General features: G+C 39.0%; 1 long non-coding RNA gene across 1 annotated transcript; it reads right to left on the minus strand.

Annotated features, from left to right (window-relative positions):
- Nucleotides 1-18,060: 18,060 nt before the first annotated feature.
- Nucleotides 18,061-20,152, minus strand: LOC133861642 (uncharacterized). The gene is made up of 3 exons (XR_009899049.1): nt 19,755-20,152; nt 18,950-18,980; nt 18,061-18,381 (listed from the first exon to the last, which is right to left on the minus strand). It is a non-coding gene; the product is annotated as an uncharacterized LOC133861642 (long non-coding RNA).
- Between the last annotated feature and the right edge of the window lie 4,136 nt (nt 20,153-24,288).

Consider the following 24,288-nt stretch of genomic DNA (forward strand, 5'->3'; position numbering starts at 1 on the left):
CATAATAACGAAAGAGACGGTAAGCCTTACCAAGAACAATAAGACTATCATGAGCATGCATATCATTGCTTAAATTGTGTGATGTTTTCATGATATAGAATTTGTAGTTTTTATGCTAGACATATTAGTATGCCTAAGAGTTTTAATGGCAAAGAGCTTATGTATATTTCTATCGTCTGGTTGCATGATTTAAGAACATTGAGCTTGGATGTACAAGGGTATTGTAATTGTTCGGGTATGAGTAATACAGTGTCCTGGGAGTAGGTTGTTGGATTGTCATAGACATGAAGTTGTAATGCCTTAGGATTCGGTGTTACCTGTATTTGGGGAATGATAGTATGCTCATACTAAAGAGCAAAATTACATATTTAAAGCTTACTGTGCTTAGATGTGACGCTATTGGTTGGGGTGTCAGAGTGTTTTAGGAGTAAGTAGATAGATTGTCATTGGCACATTAGTAGGACATGCATGGATATTAGAGTTTTACTCTAGTAATCGCATGAACATTGAGCCAAAGACATGAAATTGTAATGCCCTGAGGCATGATGATATCACAGTTAGTAATGTTAGATCTCTGTGCATTTGAGCTACCATCATAAAAGTATTATGGTAGATAGGTGTATTCATAGTTGCTTCCCAGCCATGGGAACTTCTACGTATGGGTCCAACTACATAGTATGTTTTAAATGTTTTCTAATAGTCAGTGTTTGCTATATCAACTATTGGAGGTTTTTCAAACAAAGGTTTATAAAATTGGTAGATGTTATAATGCTTGCAAGACTATAAAGGAAAAGTTGGTTCATTGCCAAAACTCAATTAGTTTAATATCACTGAGGTCTTGATATGTTTTATACTGAGATGGTGGGGTCATAATTCCAACCGTGCGGATGCGGCAACCCCCGCAACTGTGCAGACATTGATGCTTTGGTTGCAGGTTTAGCAGATATAGATGAAGACTGGCATACTTAGCGTATGGGTTGCTATGATTGGAGCATATCGTGACGGTCATAAATAACGGACTCATGGCTAGTCCGCATTTTGGATATTTGGTTTATTAGCTCGTGCCTTACGTGGTATATGTATTTTGTGAGCCTGTACTTTGGGTGTGCAAATTAGGGTTTGATGCTTTGTAAGACTCAACTAAATATACTAGTAAATGGCTCTTGTTGTTGATAACTGTTATGTATTAGATGTTTTTCCTCTTATGACATGTGTTCTGCTAGACATTGTGAATTATATTCCACTGTTAGATGTAACTCTGATTATCTGGTGCATGATATGAGACATGTGCCATATGTTGGTTGAGTGACATGTAGTCATGCCATTGTAAATATCTGTTAGCATTTTTTTTTTTTTAAAAAAAAAAAGGGGTCGTCACAGCAAATGGTATCAGAGCAGTTAGGTTTAGGGTTGGTTAGGAAAGCAGAAAAGCGGAAACCTAGGGTTGTGTCGGAGTTTAGGAATAACAAAAGAGTCATAGGAAATATTAAAAGCTTCAAACAAAGGGGGAGTTTGTTAGTTTGTGATTGGCTACATTCTAATTGGACAAAATCACTTCTATGTAAAGATGCTTTTCAACAGGGATTCCGCTATTCAGAAGTGCTCCAGAAGATTCTGCACTGTTTACAAGTAAGAGATTTCGGTTCCCTGCCAGCCGTCCAAACGACTTGTCATCCTGTTCGGACACTCATCTGTTCATTGTTCCCAGCCATCCAGACGACGTATCATACCGTCTGGATGTCCTTCAGACTAAAGCATCATCCGTCCAGACGAAGTGGTTTTCTGTCTGGACACTCCTCTGTATCAAGAAGCTTTTGTTCAAGCTTGCATCCGTCCGGACGACTCTCAGTGATCGATCAAGCGTCAGATTTTCTTTCCAAAAGTTAATATGGGAAGATTGCTGCAACCGTCCAAACGACGTGGATTCCCGTCCGGACGCGCTACTCCTTAAGGCAAGTTCGCAATTCAAACTCAACTATCCGGACGCCAGCCTACCATGGTCCGGACGCGCATATGACAGATATGAAAATTGTGTGCAGCAGATCACCTATCTGGACGTCCATCCCCATAGTTCGGATGCACGAAGCCTTAGTAAGGAAATTACTTGCAGTGGACGTGCGACCGTCCGAACGACAGTGCCTCACCTTTCGGGACGCAGCTCTCAAACGGGAAAGATTTTTACCGAAAATCTCTGAATTTTGGTCGAACAGTTGTCCATCTGGATGGCGCCCAACTTTATCAAGCCAGACGATCATTTGAGTCCTTAGCCTCTAAATAGAGGCCCCTGTGCTTGAGAACAGCAAGAATTTGGTATTGAATTCCACTAGAGCTTAAAGAGATATTTTGTGAGGTTATTGAGCTGATTTGTTCTCTCTAGAGCCGTTGTTGCACTTAAACTGAAGTCTATCTTAGGGGTTGGCCCTAAGGTAAAGGATTCCATTGAAGACCCCTTCACGTAGGAGAAATAGTTGGGAGGCGTTCGTGTTGGGTTATGAAAATTGAAATTGACTTCTAAAATAAATAGCAAGTGTGTGCACAAAGTGTCAACAAAAATAAGCACAGCGGAAAGTAAATGACACGGAGATTTTTGTTGATGAAGTAGAAACTCAATCAAGAGAAAAACCACTCCGGTGCAGCCAAACCCAAGAATTCCACTATTCAGAAGACAAAGTTAGATACAAGATAGTAACACTCACATATACCCGATGCAGTGGTCGTACTTTGCTCTCTGACGTGTAACCCAACACGAACGCTTCCCAACCAGGTCTCCTACCTGAAGGGGTCTTCAATGGAATCCTTTACCTTATGGCCAATCCTTAAGATAGACTTCAGATGTAGCGCAACAACAATACACTTGCAATGGCATCAGAGGAAAAATCACATCTCCGAGCGGTTGTGGAATTCAATACCGAATTCTTGCAGTTCTCAATGCCTAGGGGCCTCTATTTATAGGCTGGGGGCTCAAATGAACGTCAGGAAAAATATAGCTGGGCGCCAATCGGACGGTGGTCATGGCCGTCTGGACGGACAATTGTGCGATAGGATTTTCCAAAAATTTCACTAAGAAATCTTTCCTGTTTAAGAGCCACGTTCGGACGGGATGGCACATCGTCCGGACGGTCGCACATCCATTGCAAGTAATTTCCTTATAAGGCTTCGCTCGTCCGGACCATGGGGGATGAGCGACCGGACGGCTGAACTTCAACACGCAATTTCCATATCTATCATGCGCGCGTCCGGACCATGAGAGGCAGTTGTCCAGACGGTTGAAGTCAAATCGGCAATTTTCATATTAGCTGCACGTGCGTCCGGACCAAGGCTGACTAACGTCCGGATGGTGATATTTGAATTATGATTCTTGCCTTACGGAGACACGCATCCGGACGGGATACTTCATCGTCCGTACGGTTGATCGATCTTTCCTTTATCGGAACTTGGAAAGAATCTGAGACTGGTCGAGTATCGAGAGGCATCCGAACGTGCTGTTGAGACATCCGGACGGATGCAAGCTGGATAGAAACTTCTCGACATAGTGGAGGGTCAGGACGGAAATGTACGTCATCTAGAAGGATGATGCTTGGTCTGACTGGCGTCCGAACGGTATGGCACATCGTCCGGACGGCTGACAAGGAACCAAAATATTCGATCTTTCACGCAGTGCAAAGTCTTCTAAGAGAGCTCTGAATAGTAGAATCCCTGTTTAAATCATCTTTGTACACACAAGTGATTTTGTCCAGAATGAGGCCAAAATACTAACAGGTTACACGTTAGAGAGCAAGGTACGACCACTGCATCAGGGGTATGTGAGTGTTACTATCTTGTATCTAGTCTTGTCTTCTGAATAGTGGATATCCTGGGTTTGGCTGCCCCGGAGTGGTTTTTCTCATCTCGAGTTTCCACTTCTTCAACAAAAATTCTTGTGTTATTTATTTTCCGCATTATTTTGTTAACACATTATGCACACACACACTTGCCCTTATTTTAGAAGTCAATTTCATTTTTCAAATCCGAACTTTATACTTTTTAATCTAGTGATTGTAATTCATTTCCAGTTTGTTTCTTTACTGTTTTTCTTAGATTACATGTTTAGATTAGTTTTAATTATGCATAACTAAATCCATTCTTAGGGTTTTGATCAATTCTTTTCCAAAAACAATGGTTTGATCTTGATGTTCTTAGGTTTTTCTTGATATGTATGATGATTGCATGGTCTTGAAATTGCAAAATCCTTGCTTTTACGATTGTAAAACGTTTTTGTTATTACTTTTCAATCTATATTGATTCATGAAAAAGAGTCCTTCTTGTCTATGAGAGTTCTTTGATTTCTTGAGTTAAACCAACGTTTCTGATTTCTGTGATTGAGGAAACGATGGCTATGCAATGGTACCGTTTGACATGAGTCGTGTTTTACTTTTTAGGAGATCTTATAGGGCATGCCAAGGGTCATGATTCGTTCACAAATAGATGTTAGGTGAATGGGTTATGCGTAAAATGCCTTATCATTATTTCTTAATTAAAGTACTTCATGCTTTGTGTATACTTATTATGATGTTTTATAGGGCATGCTAGGGAACACTAATCACTACACACCTTTCGTAGTCTAAATGTTTTTCCATTGTAGTGTAACTTTTATGTGGTAGTGATTGGTGTGTAACTAAGATGCCTTATTATTACATCTTAACCGAAGTAATCTTTATGTCGATGTCGTCGTGTGGTTGACACCCATCACGCACTCATATCATGCATGTTAGGAAGATCCATGTTAGACTTTCAGCTTTCCATAGGTATGTGGATTTGATGCGATCATTACCTTAAGATTTTATTTCTCTGAGTCTCTTCATTTTTTTGTTCTTAGCTTGTGTTAACTTAGTTTTTAAAATCAAAACCAAAAATCTTTTTCAAGGAAAAATTGGATAACATCTTAAGTATTCCATTACGCAAAGCAACCCCCAAATCCTTGTGGTTCGATAACCCTTACATGTAGTACAATTAATTCATACTATTGCAAGTGGTTCAATTATAAATTTTAAAATCCACGTAGTCGTTCAAAGCCGATTTAGTTTTCAAAACCAAAATCACTATTTTTAATCATCAGTGAAAATGCTACCACTTTACACAGTGAAAGTTCAATCTAACGTGCAATAGATCCTAATTAGTACTAGTTCGATCAATCATGATAGGATCATAGGATAGATAGTCTGATCGATCCAAGTGTATTACTCCAATCAATCAAACATCCGATCAATCCTTGTGCATTAGTTTGGTCGATCGTGATAGAGTTTGGTCAATCAATCTTGACATAGTGAAAGTTCGATCTAACATGCGGTTGATCCTAAATAGTACTAGTCCGATCGATCATGATAGGATTGATAGAAGAAGAAAATTAAATGACTTCTAATTAACCATGTGTGTGTGCACAATGTGTAACTAAATGATGCAAAAGTGGAATTTAAAAGACACAAGTATTTTGTTAACGAAGTGGAAACTCAATGAAGAGAAAAACCACTCTAGGGCAGCCAAACCCAGAATATCCACTATTCAAAAGACAAAGCCAGTTACAAAATAGTAGCACTCATGTACCCCTGACACAGTGGTCCTACCTTGAACTCTGACACAAAACCCAATGTGAACGCCTCCCAACCAAGTCACCTATTTGCATGGGTCTTCAATGGAATCCTTTAGCTTAGGGCTCCTCCCTAAGATAGACATCAATTGTAGCACAGCAACAACACACAACTGCAACGGCTTGAGAGCGAGCGGATCAGCAAAACAATTCCTAAAATATACTCTCTAAGCTCCAAAGAATTCAATACCAAATTTTGTAAATTGTACATGCCTAGGGGCCTTTATTTATAGGCTATAGAAAACCTAAATTCAGTCTGAATCGATTTTCTCTAGGCGGCATCCAGACGGTAGCTAAGAGCATCCAGACGGCCAACTGTGTAATTGGCTTTCCAAATTCGTTGATATTCATTCCTGAATAGGGCCACGTCTGGACGGTGTTGCCCTAGCGTCCGGACTGTTGCATTTCTGCTACACACACTTTCCATAATAAGGATTGAGCATCCGGACAATGTAGACTAACGTCTGAACGGTTGAGAATCTTCTACACGTTTTACCTTATCAAGGATAGCCTCAAGACGGAATAACCACACTGTCCAGATGGTTGCAGCTGTCTTCCCATATCTGTGTATGGAAAGGAAATCCTTTTACTTGTCGAACACTGAATAGCGTCCAGACGTGTTGCTGAGACGTCTGAACGGGTGCAACCTAGAACAGATCGAAGCTTCTGGGCATGGATGGGAGTTCGAATGAAAAGATCTCGTCGTCTAGACGAATGTTGCTTGACTGATGAACGTCTAGATGGAATACCATGTCGTTCCGAACAGATGCAAGGGACTTGAACTTCAGTGTCTTGAATTCTACACAGAGCCTTCTTGAAGCACTTAACCGAAGTATAGACTCTGAATATAACAATATCCCTGATTAAAAAGCAACATTACACATAAGTGATTTTGTCCAACAGAATGTAGCCAATCACAAACTAACAAACTCCCATTTTGGCCATTTTGGGACAAAAATCACTTGACCAGTTTAAAAATACAATTCCAGTCCAAATCAAAAGATACTCCCCTTTTTGTCTCAAAATGTCAAATGGTAAAACAGAGTAAGAGAAAAACCAGCAAATAAACTTACTCCCCCTTAATGTCTCAGCAGGAAAAGGGTAAACAAAATAAATAAATCCCAGAGTTATAAAGTATTACAAGAAATAAATCAATAAAAGCAAAATGTCTCAAAATAAACAACAAAAGCACCAAAAAAACTCAATCCTCCTTAGCCAGGGTAGGATGATCCTCGTCATCACAAGCTGAATGATGGTGCTAGAGACACTCCTGGATTTCCAGTTGGCACTGTTCCACACGAAGGTTAATAGAATGAACCACCCGCTACATCGAGCTCATACCTCCGTGCAATAACTCTAGAGAGGCTAGAATCTGGGTCAACACCGCATCAAATTAAGGAGGTGAAGAAGCAGTCTATGAAGAAGATGCTACAGCAAGCATCTCAACATTGATAGGAGGAGGATGAGGAGCTTCGTCTTGACTTTCATGCCTTAGCTAGGCATTAGACTCCATCAAGGTCTGATTGCCGAGGGGATCATGTATCTTCATCTTGGGCTGTCCAGAGATGTCTAAGCCAGATTTCAAAATAATATGCGTAATCAAGCAGCCGAAAGGAAGACCTGTAGTGTTCTCATCTCCAGCCTCCAGCATAATGTTGAGGATATTCTTGGACAGATAGAAGGGCAACCTCATGATAATGGCATATAAGAACTGAGCCTTCTTCTGAATCAAATCACTCATACGAAGACTTAGACAAAGATTATACAGGACAATCTTCACGAGCTGGCGGTGCGGGGGTGAAAGGCACCGATTCTGATAGTAGTAGCTCACTCCTCGCCTTGTCGATCAGCATGAAAAAACTCCCTAAGATCATCCAAAAAGGGAGCCACCAAGACCTCATTAAAAGGGCTGGCTGAAATCTGAAGCACTAGTACCACGATGATTTGGCTGATGACCTGAGGATTAACCAGAATCACGTACCCCTCAATAATAGACTGAAGGACAATGCCTCTGTCCTCATCTTGCACAACCTCCAATGAGTATAGAACTCTTTGACCAATTTGGTGAGTACGATGTAGGCGCAATTGTAGAGGTAGCCCCAGTTATACGTCTGAATAATCTCACCGATAACGTCCAAGGGAGCTACCATAACATCAGCCTTTACAAGATTCCTCTCCAAAATAACTGGCATGTTTGCTATTCTTGCTATAGAATTAGCTATGCCTTCCTCTGTCCTCCGGTGAACTCTACGCTATGACTGGGGGCAGGGACAGCTCATAAGTTTGAAGAGATCCCACCAACTCTTCAATCTTCATCTCTTCTAAGTCTTTGCTTTCTTCAATGCTAGTCACCTTGATTCTAAAATGCTCAGGCAAAGATCTTAGAATTTTTTGGATGAGTTTTACATCCAAGACGAACTTCCCAAGACTCACCATCGAGTTTCTTAGGTCGCTCATCTTAGAGTAAAACTCTCTAAATGTCTCATCATCAAGCATCTTAATCTCTTCAAATCTAGAAATCTTAGAGTAAAATTTGAAGTTTGCTATGCTTCTTGAGCTGTTCCACAGATTCAAATTTTAGTAAATTCAGTTGGTGAAAGTGCTTGGCATAGAGCATGGAGGGCTTTGTCATTGGAAAGTCGTGCATTCTTTTCATTTACAAGCTCAATATCTGTATCCGCTGGCTCAGTCCAACTAGTTTTGACAGTTTTCCATAAAAAGAAATGCATACGAGCTTTCCAATAGCCATAGTTCGTACCATCAAAGGTAGGAACGGTCATAAGATTTTGAGACATATTAAAAAAAAAAATAGAAGTCAAAAGGATAACACTCAAGAAATAAATCTAAACAGAGTGTACCAAGCTCTAATACCAATTGAAAATTAAATGACTTCTAATTAACCGTGTGTGTGTGCACAATGTGTAACAAAATGATGTAAAAGCCGAATTGAAATGACACGAGTATTTTATTAAATAAGTGGAAACTCAATGAAAAGAAAAACCATGCCGGGGCAGCCAAACCCAGGATATCCACCATTTAGAACACAAAGCTAGTTACAAAGCAGTAGCACTCATATACCCCTAATGCAGTGGTCGTACCTTGAACTCTGACGCATAATCCAATATAAACGCCTCCAAACCAATTTCCATATATGTAGCTCGCGCATCCAAACCATGAAGACTAGCGTCTGAACGTTTGAATTTTGAATGCGCGACTTGCCTTATGGGTGAGCACGCCCGGATGGTTGCAGCTGTCTTCCCATATCTGTGTTTTGGAAAGAAATCCCATAGCTAGTCGGACACTGAGTGATGTCCGGACGTGCTGCTGAAACGTCAAGACGAATGCAAGCTGGAGCAGTTCGAAGCTGCTCGACACAGAGGAAGGTCCAGACGGAAAGTTCTCGTCCTCCAAACGGATGATGCTTTGGACAATTGGGCATCCGAAAGGTATATCACGTCGTCCAAACGGCTGCAAGGGATCCGATTTCTCTGACTTGTAGACTGTACAGAATCTTCTAGAAGACTTCTGAATAGCTAAATCCTTGTTTAAATGCATCATTACATAGAAGTGATTTTGTCCAACAGAATGCAGCCAATTACAAACAAACAAATTCTCCATTTGGCCATTCTGGGACAAAAATCACCGGTTAAAAATACAATCCCGGTCCAAATCAAAAATTACTCCTCTTTTTTGTCACAAAGGGACAAAGGGTAAAACAAAGTAATGAGAAAAACCACACAACGATTACTCCCCCTAAATGTCTCAGAAGGACCAGGGTAAACAAAGTAATAATATCCAAAAGTTAAAACATGTTTAACAAATTATCCAAAATATTGTCTCAAAAATAAAAATAAAAATAAAAATACACCATAAAAATCTAAAAGCCCCTGCCATAGGCGCATCATCCTCATCATCACTACTGGATGGGTGATGGTACTTGAGACAATCCTGGAAATCTAGTTGGTTATGCTCTACACGGAAGTTAATAGAGTGAACCTCTTGCAGCATGGCAGAGATGGACTGCTACATAGATGACATGGTCAGCTACATGGAACTCATACCCCCTTGTATAGATGCCAAGGCCTCCAAAATCTGAGCATAACTGACATCCTGCTGAGGTGGTAGAGCAGTCTGAAAAGAAGAGGCCATATCAGGTACTGCTATAGGAATAGGAGGGGGTGGTGGCATATCATCATCTAGATCGTCTTGCCGCAATTGGGCATTGGACTTCATTAGAGTCTACTTACTGATGAGACCTGTATTGTCCTCATCACGGGCTTCCAGGATAACCCCCAAAACATGCTTGCACAGGTAGAAAGGCAGGCGAAGGTAGATGTCATAGACAAACTGGGCCCTCTTCAGGATCAGATCAATGCACCTAACAACGGGCCAGAGGTTGTGCTGAACAATCTTGGCAAGCATACGATGTGGAGCAGTCAGGGCACCAATTCGAATAGAAGTGGCACGTTCTTCTTCTTGCGGGATATCATGAAAGAATTCTCTGAGATCAACTAGAGATGGAGGCAAGACTACCTCATTATATGGACTGGCAAAAATCTGGAGTACTGGCACCCCGATGAACTGACTGATGATCTGGGGATCAACAGTGTTAATATATCCGTCCACAGAAGACTGAAGGACTACTCCATGATGATCAGTCTGAATAACCTCGAGGTTTGCATAGATTAATCTAACAAGCCTGGTGTACACAACACAGGCATAGTTGTGCAGATAACCCCAGTGGTAGGTCTGGATAATGTCATGGATACTGTCCAGAGGAGCCACCATGATGTCTGAACGAACCACATTTCTCTCATCAATGACTTCTCTGTCCATAATTTTAGCTCTAAGGGCTGCCCTATCTCCTTCTGTCCTCTGTTGGACTCTTTTGGATTGCCGGCAGACATGATTCTGTAAAAATAACCAACAAGATTTGCCAAAAATAATCCAAAAAAAAATCAGATTCTTGTTAGTTCCAAAAGAAAATCTGGCATTATAACGGTAGTAAAATGGACTTTTCACAAATTACATTCAACAACAACACAATACAGGCCAAAATACCACGGAAACATATGATCCCAACACAGCAAATACTACAAATATGCAGTTTTTATTCTCAAAAACATTCCCCAAAATAATCAATATTCTAACAATTATCGAAATACTGAAAAGAATAAAGATAGCTTGAGAAAGTACCTGGAATGAAGAGAGTAATGCACAAAAGGACAAAAAGAGTCGAGATTTTGCACTAACCCACGAGAAAATCGCACAAAAAGACAAACTTTTAGGAAAAATGAGTGGGGTATGCGGCGGCTATAGTTTTTAAAACCTATGAGGTCCCCGTCCAAAAGTGCGTTGCCACATAAGCATGCGACAGACCGTGTGCGTCCGGACTTGTAACCTTACTCTCCGGCCTTCTGAGCCGTGCGTGTCTGGACATCTAACATTACCGTTTGGCCGTCTGAGCCACACTCGTACAGACGCAAGGAGAGACTGTCCGGACACTTCACACTGAAAAGACAGAAACTTAGGGAAAATTTACAGAAAATATTTTTCCTAAAGTCAGCTTCAGAACATGCATGTATAATCAACTGATAAAGCAATCAAATAGCCTCTCAAAACTATGCAGAGATATAAAAGAGAGTTCAGAGCACAATCAACACAAAATTTTCCTGTAGATATAGAATTTAAATAGATCACTCAACTCATGCAATGCGTGTGTGTATGAAGACTTTCTCAAAGGTATGAATTTCACTGATATGACAAAAAGCAACCAATTTTTCTAGACAAGAGAGAAAATCAATGAAAGATCAGTCAAAAGTCAAACCTTATAAAAGTACTAGGGCCTAGCCACCCTTATCTGATACATTCCCCTTAAGATGCAACACCTAATTGTTTTGCTTGTACCATGAAAGACAAGATAAAATTTTACTTGCACCATGAAGGGCAAGATACATTGCTAATTCAGGACAAAAGTAGTGAATATAAGCATATAGCACAGAGCTCAGAAGAATAACTGCTTGATTCTTTTTGGTGCTGCAACCTAGAGAAAAATGCTAGAATTTTTAGGTTCTAGGTTCAACTAGCATGTTGGTCAATTTGGCCATCTTATCAAAAACATCTCTCTTATTTAGAATTTCCAGAAGCAAAAAGTCAGAGAGGAAAAGATGTACCTTAGGAGAGTCTTAAATAGTACACATTTTCATCACATGAGGAAAGTAACTATCCAGCTTTTACATACACAGGAAAAACTTGGCAGAAATATAGTCATAAACTCTTAATCATATCTGAGCAAAGTTAATTAATGCATAATGAATTGAGATATCAGGCAAAAGCACAAGCAATATCTGACATGCCAAGAAGAGAAACAAAATTTCCTGCATTTTCTCCCAATTATTTATTTATTTTTTTTTTATATATAATACATAAGCATGTTTTATGGAAATAACATCATGAAACAAGCATGCAAAGCAAGATCAAACTTGTGTAAGCTCAATGTCGCCAATACAGAAAAAAACAGTTGCCCGACCTGCTTTTTCTGTCTTCCCCAGATAGTACTTACAATGTTCTATCAAGAGAAATAAGGGGCACAAACATAAAGGTTCCAAGATTGCACAACAAGTATAAGATATAACAAATAAAAGATCACGCAATCAAACCTGATGCCTTAGGATTAGGAACCATATCCTAGGCACGAATACCTTCACTTACTAGGTGAGTCCATTCCCCCTCATGGGGTGAATGTCTTCCTTCTTCTTGACCCAAGCCTGCATTCCTATGGGTGGTCGTTGGCAGAAATTCATCTGCTGATCCATCCATAGCATCATGCTTTGCCTCCAAATAGGTGGCTCCCTGCTGTATAGATCATCTTCCACCTTCTGTGGCCTTTTGGAATGCTTGGATTTGTTGAACTTGGATTTGCCACTATGATTGGCAGGAACAAATCTCTGCTGAGGTAGCTGATGCTGAGGCGCCTGGCGCCTTGGGACATGATGCCTAGGGTCTTGATGCCATGGGGCTTGATAAGGAGCCTGATGCCTAGGAGCTTGATTCCATGGAGCCTGGTAAGGATCCTGATGCCATGGAGTCTGATGCTGGGCCAAAAGTCTTGTGTCGTAATTTGCTTGTTTGGGCACTTCTTTCTTGACTTTTGCTCTCTGAGCTTTGAGGTGGGAGCACTAGGGTCGGACATGCCCACTTAGACCGCAGCGATGGTATATGGGAGATTTTCAAAAGGAAGGGGGCTTCTGAGTGTCCGGAACATCTCCATTAATTTTGTCCTTCCCTTTATCCTTAACAATGGGGGGAGGCTCTGGGACTGCAGGCTTAACAAAGACAGTCCTGGAAGTAGAGGGAATATCAGAAGGAGGAGGTACATACCCGAGACTAGTCTTGTCAGTTGGGATCTTCTGGATTGATAGCATGTGAGTTAGCTTTTCATCGATGACTCTTTCTAATTGGAGTTGTGTCTCTAGTAGGTTCTCCTCTAGCTCCTGTATTTTGCACAGCAATGAACTCTTCTCAGTCTGCAAACTGTCTAGATCATGAATGTCCTGCTTGCGACCTTCCCTCAGCTTTTCGAACTCTACATAGTGGGTTTTATAAGCCTCCCTGAGTTCTTCCCCATCATCACTGTGCTCTGAGTAAGAATCTTCCTCTTCTACATGCGGAGCCACAAAGGCTAGAAATTTCTCTTACTCAGGAGCTTCTTCTTCTTTGGACTCATCACTGAGAGTCGCGTTATATGGCTTCCCCTTACCCTGCTTGAGATTCCCACAATCAGCCCGTATATGCCCAAACCCTGAGCATTCAAAACATCTTGGGCGTCTGGGATCTTTCTTCTCAGCTTCCTCAGGTTCAGCTTCTCTGGGGACCTCCTTCATTTTTTGGAAAACTTCTTGAACCACTCATTTCTCATTAATCTTCTGAAATTTTTGGCCAGCATGGCCACAACTTTTTCTTCATCCTCAAAGTCGTCTCTAGATGAGACTTCGACCTTCTTCTTGGAAGCTTTCAGGGCAATGGTTTTCAGCTTCTTAATTGGGGGCAAGGACAGCTTATAAATTTGAAGAGATCCCACCAACTCTTCAATCTTCATTTCTTCCAGATCTTTTCTTTCTTCAATTGTAGTTACCTTGATTCTGAAATACTCAGGTGAAGATCTTTGAATTTTACGGATGAGTTTTACATCCGAGATGGTTTTCCCAAAACTCACCATTGAGTTTCTTAGGTCGCTCATCTTGGAGTAAAACTCTCCGAATGTTTCATCCTCCAACATCTTAATTTCTTCAAATTTAGAAATCAACATTTTAAGTTTGGCAGATTTAACAAGTTTGGTGCCTTTATATGTTGTTTCAAAAATTTGCCACGCTTCTTTAGCGGATTCACTATTTGAGATTCTTGTGAATTCAGATGGTGAAAGTGCTTGACAAAGAGCATGGAGGGCTTTATCATTGGAAAGTCGTGCGTTTTTCTCAATGACTAGTTTGAGAGTTGCATCCGCTGGCTTAGTCCAACCAGTTTCAACAATACTCCAACAGTCAATAGATTTTAAAAAGAACCGCATATGGCTTTCCAATAGCCATAGTTCGTACCATCAAAGACAGGAACAATATTAAGACTTTGAGACATTTTATCAAATAGAAGTCAAAGAGGAAAGATTAACACTCAAGAATTGAATCTAAATAGAGTGTACCAAGCTCTGATACAAATTGAAAAATCAAATGACTTCTAATATAAACAAGTGTGTGCAAAAATGTGTGCAACAAAATATCAAAATGCGAAATTAAAGGAGACAGATATTTTGTTAACGAAGGGGAATACAGTCAAGAGAAAAACCACTCCAGGGCAGCCAAACCGAGGATATCCACTATTTAGAAGACAAGACTAGTTATAAAGCAGTAGCACTCACATAACCTTATGCAGTGGTCGTACATTGAACTCTGAGGTGTAACCCAACACGAACGCCTCCCAACCAAGTCTCCTACTTAAAGGGGTCTTCAATGGAATCTTTTACCCTAGGGCCAACCCTTAAGATAGACTTCAAATCAGAGCAGCAATAGCACACACATCAATTGCTTAGGAAAGACTAACTCAACACAACAATTCTAAAAAATAACTCTCTAAGCACTAAGGAATTCAATACCGAATTCTTGCAGTTCTCAAGCCTAGGGACCTATATTTATAGGCTGTAGGTTCAATGAGTGTTTGGCTTGAAAAACCTAGGCCCCGTTTGAACGGTAGACATAAGGCATCTAGACGAACAAAATTTTGCTGAAATTCTTTCCTGATTTGAGCCACCTCCGGACAGAGTTGCCTTGTCGTCCGGACGATCGCACCTTCGATGCATGCAATTTCCATATTAAGGTTTCCCACATCCGGACCATAGGAATGATCGTCCAAACGGTTGGTCTGATGCACGCAATTTCCATATATGTAGCTCGTGCGTCCAGACCATGAAGACTGGAGTCCGAACGTTTGAATTTTGAATGCTCGACTTGCCTTATGGATGAGCGCGTCCGAACGGGAATCAACATCGTCTGGACCGTTGCAGCTGTCTTCCCATATCTGTGTTTTGGAAAGAAATCCCATAGCTGGTCGAACACTGAGTGGCGTCTAGATGTGCTGCTGAAATGTCCGAACGGATGCAAGCTGGAGCAGTTCAAAGTTTCTCGACATAGAGGAAGGTTCGGACGGAAAGTTCTCATCGTCCGGACGGATGATGCTTTGGACAATTGGAGGTCTAGACGGTATATCAAGTCGTCCGGACGGTTGCAAGGGATCCAATTTCTCTGACTTGTAGACTGTGCAGAATCTTCTAGAAGACTTCTGAATAACTGAATACCTATTTAAATGCATCATTACATAGAAGTGATTTTGTCAAACATAATGCAGCCAATTACAAACTAACAAATTTAATACCAAATTCTGTAAATTGTACATGCCTAGAGGCCTCTATTTATAAGCTATAGAAGACCTAAATCGAGTCTGAATTGATTTTCTCTAGGCGATGTTTGGAAGGTATCTGGGAGAGTCCAGACGGCCAACTATGCAACTGTCTTTCCAAATTTGCTGATATTCTTTCCTAAATAGGGTCGCATCCAAACGGTGTTGCCCTAGCATCCAGACAGTTGCACTTTCTACTACACAAAATTTCCATAGTAAAGGCTGAGTGTCTGGACAGTGTAGACTGATGTCTGAACGGGTGAGAATCTTCTGCACGTCTTGCCTTATCAAGGATAGCGTCCGGAGGGTTACAGCTATCTTCCCATATCTGTGTTTGGAAAGGGAATCCTTTTATTTGTCGAACACTGAATAGCGTCCAGACGTGTTGCTGAGACGTCCGAACAGATGCAACTTGGAACAGTTCGAAGCTTCTGGACACATATAGGAGTCCGGACGGATGTTGCTTGACTGATTAGCATCTGAACGGAATACCACATCGTCTGGACGGATGCAAGGGACTTGAACTTCAGCGTCTTGAATTCTGCACAGAATCTTCTTGATGCACATAATCAAAGTGTAGACTCTAAACATAACAATATAACTGATTAAAAAGTTACATTACACAGAAGTGATTTTGTCCAACAGAATGCAGCCAATCACAAACTAATAGAAGATCTGATCGATCCAAGTGTATTACTCCAATAGATTAAACAACTGATCGATCCTAGTGCATTAGTCTGATCGATCATGACAGGATCATAGGATCGATAGAAGTTCTGATCGATTTAAGCGTATTACTCCAATCAATCCTAGTGCATTAGTCTAGTCAATCATGGTAGAGTTTGATCAATCAATCTTGACACAGTGAAAGTTCGATCTAACGTGCGGTTGATCTTAATTAGTACTAGTCTGATCAATAATGACAGGATTATAGGATCGATAGAAAACGTGATTGCAGTGTACTACTCTGATCAACTGAACATCCAATCGATCATATATATATAGTTATAGCTATATTCAAATTTTATGTCATGTTTGGGTATCCTTGATTTTTCAAATATTTTTGAAATATTGTTTTTTAGACTTTAAATTCTAATTTAATTTTATCAAACAATGCAGGAGCTTTAACGATACCCGAAGCAGTCATCGTTTGAAATTCAGGCACCACCTCACTCGGTGTCGCAATAGAGGACTTTTTTACCTTCCTTGGGGCCGCACGCCTTGACTGAGACACAGCTAGTGGAGGTTGAAGAGCCTTCTTATTTTTAGAGGCCTTCTCTGGTGCGCTGCCGGATGAACAGTTTCGGATGCATCTTCTCTAGACTTCTTCTTTGATTTGCCTTTTTTATTGAGCAAGTTCTGCCCTTGGGTATCCAATACCCGAGATGCTCCCTCATATAGGCATTGGTCACGATATTGTCAAAATTGATCTGTTTGATATTCGCTCATAGCTAAGAAAACGAGATCACCTTGGCAACTTTGGCTCTCTCTACTCAGTTCAGTTGGGGAGGCTCTTTCCAATCGTTCTCAAGAGGCCTCCACTCTCGGGATATTTTCTGGTCTTCAAGAAGCACCTTGGTGGCGGGAGGCTCCCATTCTCTCGAGACGCAGAAGAACTCCTCCTCCCAATATTTATTGTTGGAGTAGCTCTTACGCAGAAAAATAAAAAGAGGGTTCTAGTGAACCTGAAAGGCTATCGTCCAGTCGTGTTGGACGGACATACGATAAATGATGAAGAACTCCAAGATTTTCATCCGTTGTCCCTTGAGAACCTGATGTGCAAATTTAAATACTCGCACGCGCACGAATCGTTTGCAATATAGTGTATGTGCAAGTGCAAGATCATATCCACAGGGAATTGTGTTGCAAAAATTAATTTCAATTTAAACTAATTCTATTTTAACCTAGCTCCGAATTTCGGGGGTTTTGTGAATAAAAGAAAATTAAAATAAAATAAAACAAAAGAAAATGTACTAAGGTTTTAGAATCCACACCCACCAAATCACAGCAACATATTCTCATGTTTGTTAATACATATACGAAGTTCTCACCGTATAAATCCTATGTATGTTCTACTATGCTTCAAAAATTAATTAAATCATTCAATGAATCCGTTCTTTGCACAAGTCACAAAAGATATCCGGTTTAAATCAAATCATCAAATGTATCCGTTGAACGAAACACAATGGATATCCAATGTTTTAAAAAATCCAAGCAATCAATTAAATAAGACAATCTCAAATCATCACATGTATCCGGAAATCACAATAGATATCCAAGAAATCATCTCAATAGTTCAAAAGTAGTAAAACGTTGAAAATATTAAACCAAATAAAATCGGATAGTATAAACTCTCATGAAAACATTGTTGCTCTTCAAAGGTGAGGTTTCATCCTCAACCTTAGTTGAAAAAAATTAGCTACTCATCACTAAGAAGAAAATACTAAATTTTATTAAGAACATAATGTAACGCCCCGAATTTGAACCAGCAAATTCGTAAGCAGAAACCTCCGGTTCCCACGTGACGCTACTACATCAGAGATAACTCTCGCAGCGGAATATATAATTTATCCAACAGGCTTGGATTAAATAACACATCAGAGCTTTTAAATTAAATACCTCTAGATATTCATTAGAAAATACTTATAACAAATACAAGGAAACAGGTGTCCATAAAGACACAAAAGAATACATAGAAATTATTAGCAATCTTATCAACATGAAATGTTATAAACACAGAAAACTACAAACAAAATATAAACTATGCGTCCTTAGCTATAAAACCTCTTGAGCTCTGGTCTTTGTCTATTAACCTGCATTAACGGAATATATATATATATATAGAAAAAAAAACACAAAACAACCAAAGTGAGTCCACTGTTTCCAATAATAAGGTGAATACTGATTTACTTAATAAATTCCTTAACATGCAGATATGGCTTTATAGCCACGCGTATAATGCAAATGTATGGGTGGTATGAATATGCATCGTAATAACCATTTAGTTTGGTATTTTATGATCATCTTTCTTCAGACTCTCGTACCCAGGGCCATTAAATCCCTGTTCGTTTACGTCCGTTGCCTCCGACTTAAAGTCTTACCTGTTTTTACTGGAATCCTATGGTCCCAGCATTAGTTATATATTAGGCCTTCGGACACCCCTGGGTCACTCTGAACCCCCTGAATCCACTGACTAGCCTTTCTTCCCCTTGCTACTACATCAGCTTGTTGATGGCTATCTCATCAGCCGTTATATTATTATTAGACATAACATGCTATGCATGATCGGCCACATGCAATGAACAAATTAAATAAAACAATAAACACAATATTATGGAAAAATCCACCAGTTTCGTCCTCAGTAAGTATAGAGATACTTACAGCCAATTTATGCAGTCTCTCAAGTCATCATCTGAAAAATTATAGGTATATCCACACAAAGTGTTAACATCATCTACTGCAATTCCTAATTCTATTTATAAAACCCCTTTTACAAATTATTATTATTAGTTCTAACATTTAAACCCATCTTCCGTCAAAAATACTAATATTTCTAATAAAACCAAAATATCAATTTTCCATATTATTCCACTCACCAATATTTAATTAACTTTGACTTAACCAATATACATCTAATACAAGAGACATCAAAACTATAATCGACTAACTTCAAAGCATATCCAAGACTCCTTTTCTTTAATCATAAAAATAATCATCATAACTTAGTTGAAATCTTAAAACATAATAACACACTCAATCAAGTCGTCCAAAACCCCATATCACAACCGATCCATAATCAACAACTAATTCAGTTTAAAACATTAAGCTCTAATAATTATCTCAACTTTAAAAACACTAAATCTGAACAGGGAACACTCAAACAGGAAAATCATCACACAAAATACCCATTTGGCCGAAACTCAAACACGGCTAAACAGAAATCAACCGAATAGAATCAAAACAGGGAAACACAAGCAATCGGCTGCATGGCTAAACAGGGAATCCAAATCTACAATAATCCCCCAATCTATACACAGCCAAATCTATGGAAACCCAAAAACACACACACCCGGCCACAATCGGCAGAACAAGGAGACACAAGCAAAATTTCAATCTAAATCAGCAAATCAACACTCAATTAGTTGTAAATTAACAAGTATAAATCAAATCAATTTATTGAAATTACCTAGGGATTTTCTACAGAAAATCTACTGAAATTACCGGAAGAACACTTCCGGAGTCGTCACTGTGCCGTCGGAAAGATACTGCCGGAAACAGCCCCCCAATCGCCGGAGATCGCGCCGGACTTCACTGGTTAAAGGTCAGTTCATCAGGACGGTCGGATCTCTCTCTGACCCGATCTCCCTCTCGATCTCATCTCTCACTCTCACTCACTCGGACTCTCCGTCTCTGTCTCCCGATTTCTGCTTCTCTCCCTCTCTCAATCTTTGCTTCTCTCTTCTCTCACTCTCTGGCTCCCACTCTCTGTGTCTCACTGAGTGTCTGTGATCGGCGAGAAATAGGAGGATAAAAGAATAAAGAAAGGAAAAGAAGAAGAAGGAAGATGCTCGGTGCAGAAGAAGATAGAAGAAAGGAAAAGAAGGTAATAGAATAATGGAAGGAGGAAGGAAGAGATAATATAATAATATACACCCATAATGTTAAACAGCCGGCCATTACACCTATATATATATATAACTAATAATAGAGAATAATGGGAGAGAATAAGAAGGAAAAGAAGGCTACACTTATAATAAATTATTAACAATAAGGAAATGTTGGAATAGTGCACCGGTGGAAGGATGGAAAGAAATCAAGAATAAGGAAGATGCTGAAGAAAGAGGGTAATAAAATATATAAAAGAAGAGACAAAATGATGAGGGAGGCTTATTAAAATCAAAGTGGAGAATAAGTTGGATTTAAAAATGTGAGGGTGATGAGTGGATGGAATCATTACTACGGTTGAGTGTATGAGTGAGTTGTATTTCAAAGATGGGGATGCCGAATAGATTTGATTAGTTTATGAAAAATAAAGCATTCGGTGTAGATTAAATTATTTAGTAGGTAATTCTTTTACACTAGGTCTTTATCAATTTAATAAATCACTAGAGTAACATTTTAAACCCGTTTTGAGTTCAGTTCGTTTCATAAATATAAAGATATTTTATTACGAACATTAATACACATATTATTATTACACTAGATAATAAAGTATCAAATAATATCTTGTACAATTATAAAATAAAGCTAATTAATCTAATGATTAATTACTTTGTCTATTTATTAACTCAGTAATTTTCGGATATAAAAATAATTATCCGTTTTATTCAAACAAAGTTTCATTAAATCAATTGAAAATATTGATAAAACAATTTATAAGACGAATGATTATTTACTCACATAAATATTCATCTTTATCCTTTAACTTTATTATTCTATAAAAATGTGTTTTAAAATCTGGGGCGCTACATCCCTCCCCCCTTAATGGAATTTCGTCCCCGAAATTTGTAAACTATGCTTCGCATAAAGTTTACATAAAGGAAAGATTTAGATTCCTAAATCTTAAGTCTAGTGATACAGATTTTACGTGAAGCATCTAATTATTAAACATGAAAAATAAACAAGTATACAGCACCGTATGACAAATTATCATATATAGAATTTTAAGCTCATTACAGATTAAACTAGTATGTAGACTGCAGAAAGGAAAGCATTTATTTATTCCATTATAGGGAAAAACAATTTATTGAATAACATTTTCTTTTGTGAAGATGTTTCCAGGTAGTCTTGGTGGAAAGCTTGCCAAATGAGAACATGGAAGCCTCGAAGGAGAGGAAGGTGGGGAAGGTGAAGAAGGCAAAGAAGTCGAGGCAAGCAATCAGGAAAGGATATGAGTGCGGTACTCATATCGTGGTGCTCTCTCTCTTCTGTCACAGATCGCCATCACCGGATTGTGGATGGATGCGAGGAGAGTCCGGGTTGACAAGGAAGAAGAGAAGGTCTTGCATGATCAAGGATAATCTTGCTTCTGGATAGTATGATCAAGAATAGTCTTGCTTTGTTGTTTGTGAATCTGGTTGTGATGCTGCATTTTACCAACTTTTGACTTTGAAATTGGTTATGAAATTACATCTTCTATCTCAGGAAGCGATGATAAGTTTAGACCAGAAGAAACATGTTGGCTTTCAAAGTGTGAAGGGTTGAGAGCTGAAAGGTGTGCTTTGCAATGGAGAAGATGAGTGAATTTATAGAGGAGATTTGAGAGGGGACGGTGCAAGTGGTGCCGACAGTGGGTCACTATTAAATCCATACCTCTCTCGAAACGCTCTTCCACGTCTGCTAGGTGTGAAATGTGCGGTGATGAATCCGGAAAAGTCATCGAGTGAATTCGGAGTTCGAGGAGGTAAAAAGTGAAAGTTGAAAAAAAAGAGGAGACTCGTAATTCGAGAGCTGTCTGCTAGTGGTAGTGGCGGCCAGGCTCAGAATGACTTCTATTAGACCGCATCTTGTCCACTGATTAAGTTCTCTTTCCTTCTCTTCAGATATTTCGAAGAACAGCTTCATTTCTATCTTTTCTCCTTCAGGTTCTTTGAGGAATATCTTCATTTCCTGAGTTTTCCAAAAAAATGGCTTCTTCCTCTTCCCAAAATAATCTTGATCTGAATGCTGTGCCTAAAGTACAACCAAAAATTTGGCGTCCATTATTCCTATCTCAAAAAGGTCGTCTTATGACCAATGACTCTGTGATGCTGAGTGATGCAGTAGCTGCATCCGTGGCTCAAGGTATCATAACTCCTCGAGATGAAAAGTTGTTGGCGGATAGGACTGATGCCCAAGCCATCAATGACTCTCTGGCATTCAGTATTCAGGGTGCTTCTTCGGTTTCAAATATGGCTCGCCGTCTGCAAGTTCGAGGGAATGAAATTCAAGCGTTGAAAGCTCAAATTTTGACTTTGCAGCGAATGTATATGGACTTTAGGCGAAGGAATCGGGTTCTTCAGCAAGAGAATAAAAGGCTGAAGATGGTGGTAGATTCGTATGCGAACGATTTGGGAAAGAGGTATGCTGATTTGGAGCAGAACACCAACCGACTCCGAGAACAGCATAAGGATCTTTTGCTTGCAGTCCAGAACCTTAGGGTTTTCCGCCCAGAAACTTAGCCAGGTATTCTATTTGATCCAGCAATTCTATACTAATAAAAATAATAACTAACTGCAGTACTATGAAATACCTGCAGGTATAAACATACCGAACTCTCCGGGGATGAAGCAGAAAAGGTCCTATTGGCAAGTCTATGTTTTCTTTGAATTTCCAATAGTCTATCTTGTAAGACAGTAATTATTCTTTACGTACTGCTCTTATCATCTAATATGTCTGTAATCTTTTGAACTATGATCTTAAACTAGGATATAATCCTTATATGGTACTACGTTCTTCTTTCTATTTCTGCATAATTACTATCATCCTCAAATATCATTAGATTAAAAATCTTAGTATTACTCTAATTTTAGTTATGCAGTCAATCAATACTTAAATTTGCTAATCATAAACTTATCCGTCAAGCAGGGATATCTAAGAGAATTAATGAATCACATAATCAAATTTTTTTTTTTTTAACTTAAGCTCTAGAAAGCCTTAATAATATATACATTTCCCCAAAGTTCATCAGATGCATAGGGAAAATAATCTCTCCAAAAATCATCAAATCATTTGATCAACTAATTTCCTCAAATATATATAAATCAGTAATTTACGCTTTATACACCTATCTTCAAAAGATACCAGATTTAGAATAATAGATGCATTAATCATAACATATCTTTTCTTACATTCTAGGGTTAATCGGATAAACCTGAAAGCCTCAATATTTATCTTTTGATCCTCAGGTTATCCTTATTATGGTGATAGGAAAGTTGTATCTCTCAAGCACAAGAAAAACCTATAGAGTGCTCTATGAATTTACCAACTTAATATCCATAAATTTTTCAAGGTATTAAGCATCAAAATTGTGTAATCTATATCTCCAAAGAGTATTTCAAGATTATGTCTCACAATAATACTAGGTATCAATCATCCTAATCATGAGATCAATTATACTTTCATACCTCAAATCTTTTGTTTATCATAGGCACGCTGCCGCCCCATGCCAAAACCAAGAATCTTATCATCATAATGCCGAGATCATAGTCATGGTGAAATTCTTCTGTACTTGAAATATCCAGGTTTGTTAATCTCAAATCGGGCATATCTATTCAATTCTATACTAAAAAGATGATAGTTCAAACATTTATCTAATAGCTTTACAGTTAGAGCGAATAAATATTTAGCATTATTAAGCTATCTCAGCGCTCATGCAACAGCTAAAGGCATACATTTGAAGGCATGATTGAATTATTGATAGTAACGCTATGTACTATTTTATCAAGTATATATTACTACCGACATGCATATTTAATAGATCATATTGATATGTTTCCTAAGTTGCATAGCAATGAAAACATGTAATCATATCAACATGTAATGAAAACAGTATATTCACATAGGCGTAAGAATCCTAACTGTAAGTGACGATTACTATTCTTTTATACCATTTAACTTCATACAAAAGCTTTTAAGGAGTTTATAAAAAGCTCATTTTTCCTATAGCTCTTGTGTTAACATTTAGACTTCTATGGTCAAGTCTTAAGGTCCCCAGAGCAAACTGCTCTGATACCATTCTG

Source organism: Alnus glutinosa, chromosome 2 (genome assembly GCF_958979055.1).
Source record: "Alnus glutinosa chromosome 2, dhAlnGlut1.1, whole genome shotgun sequence".
NCBI classification, from domain to species: domain Eukaryota; kingdom Viridiplantae; phylum Streptophyta; class Magnoliopsida; order Fagales; family Betulaceae; genus Alnus; species Alnus glutinosa.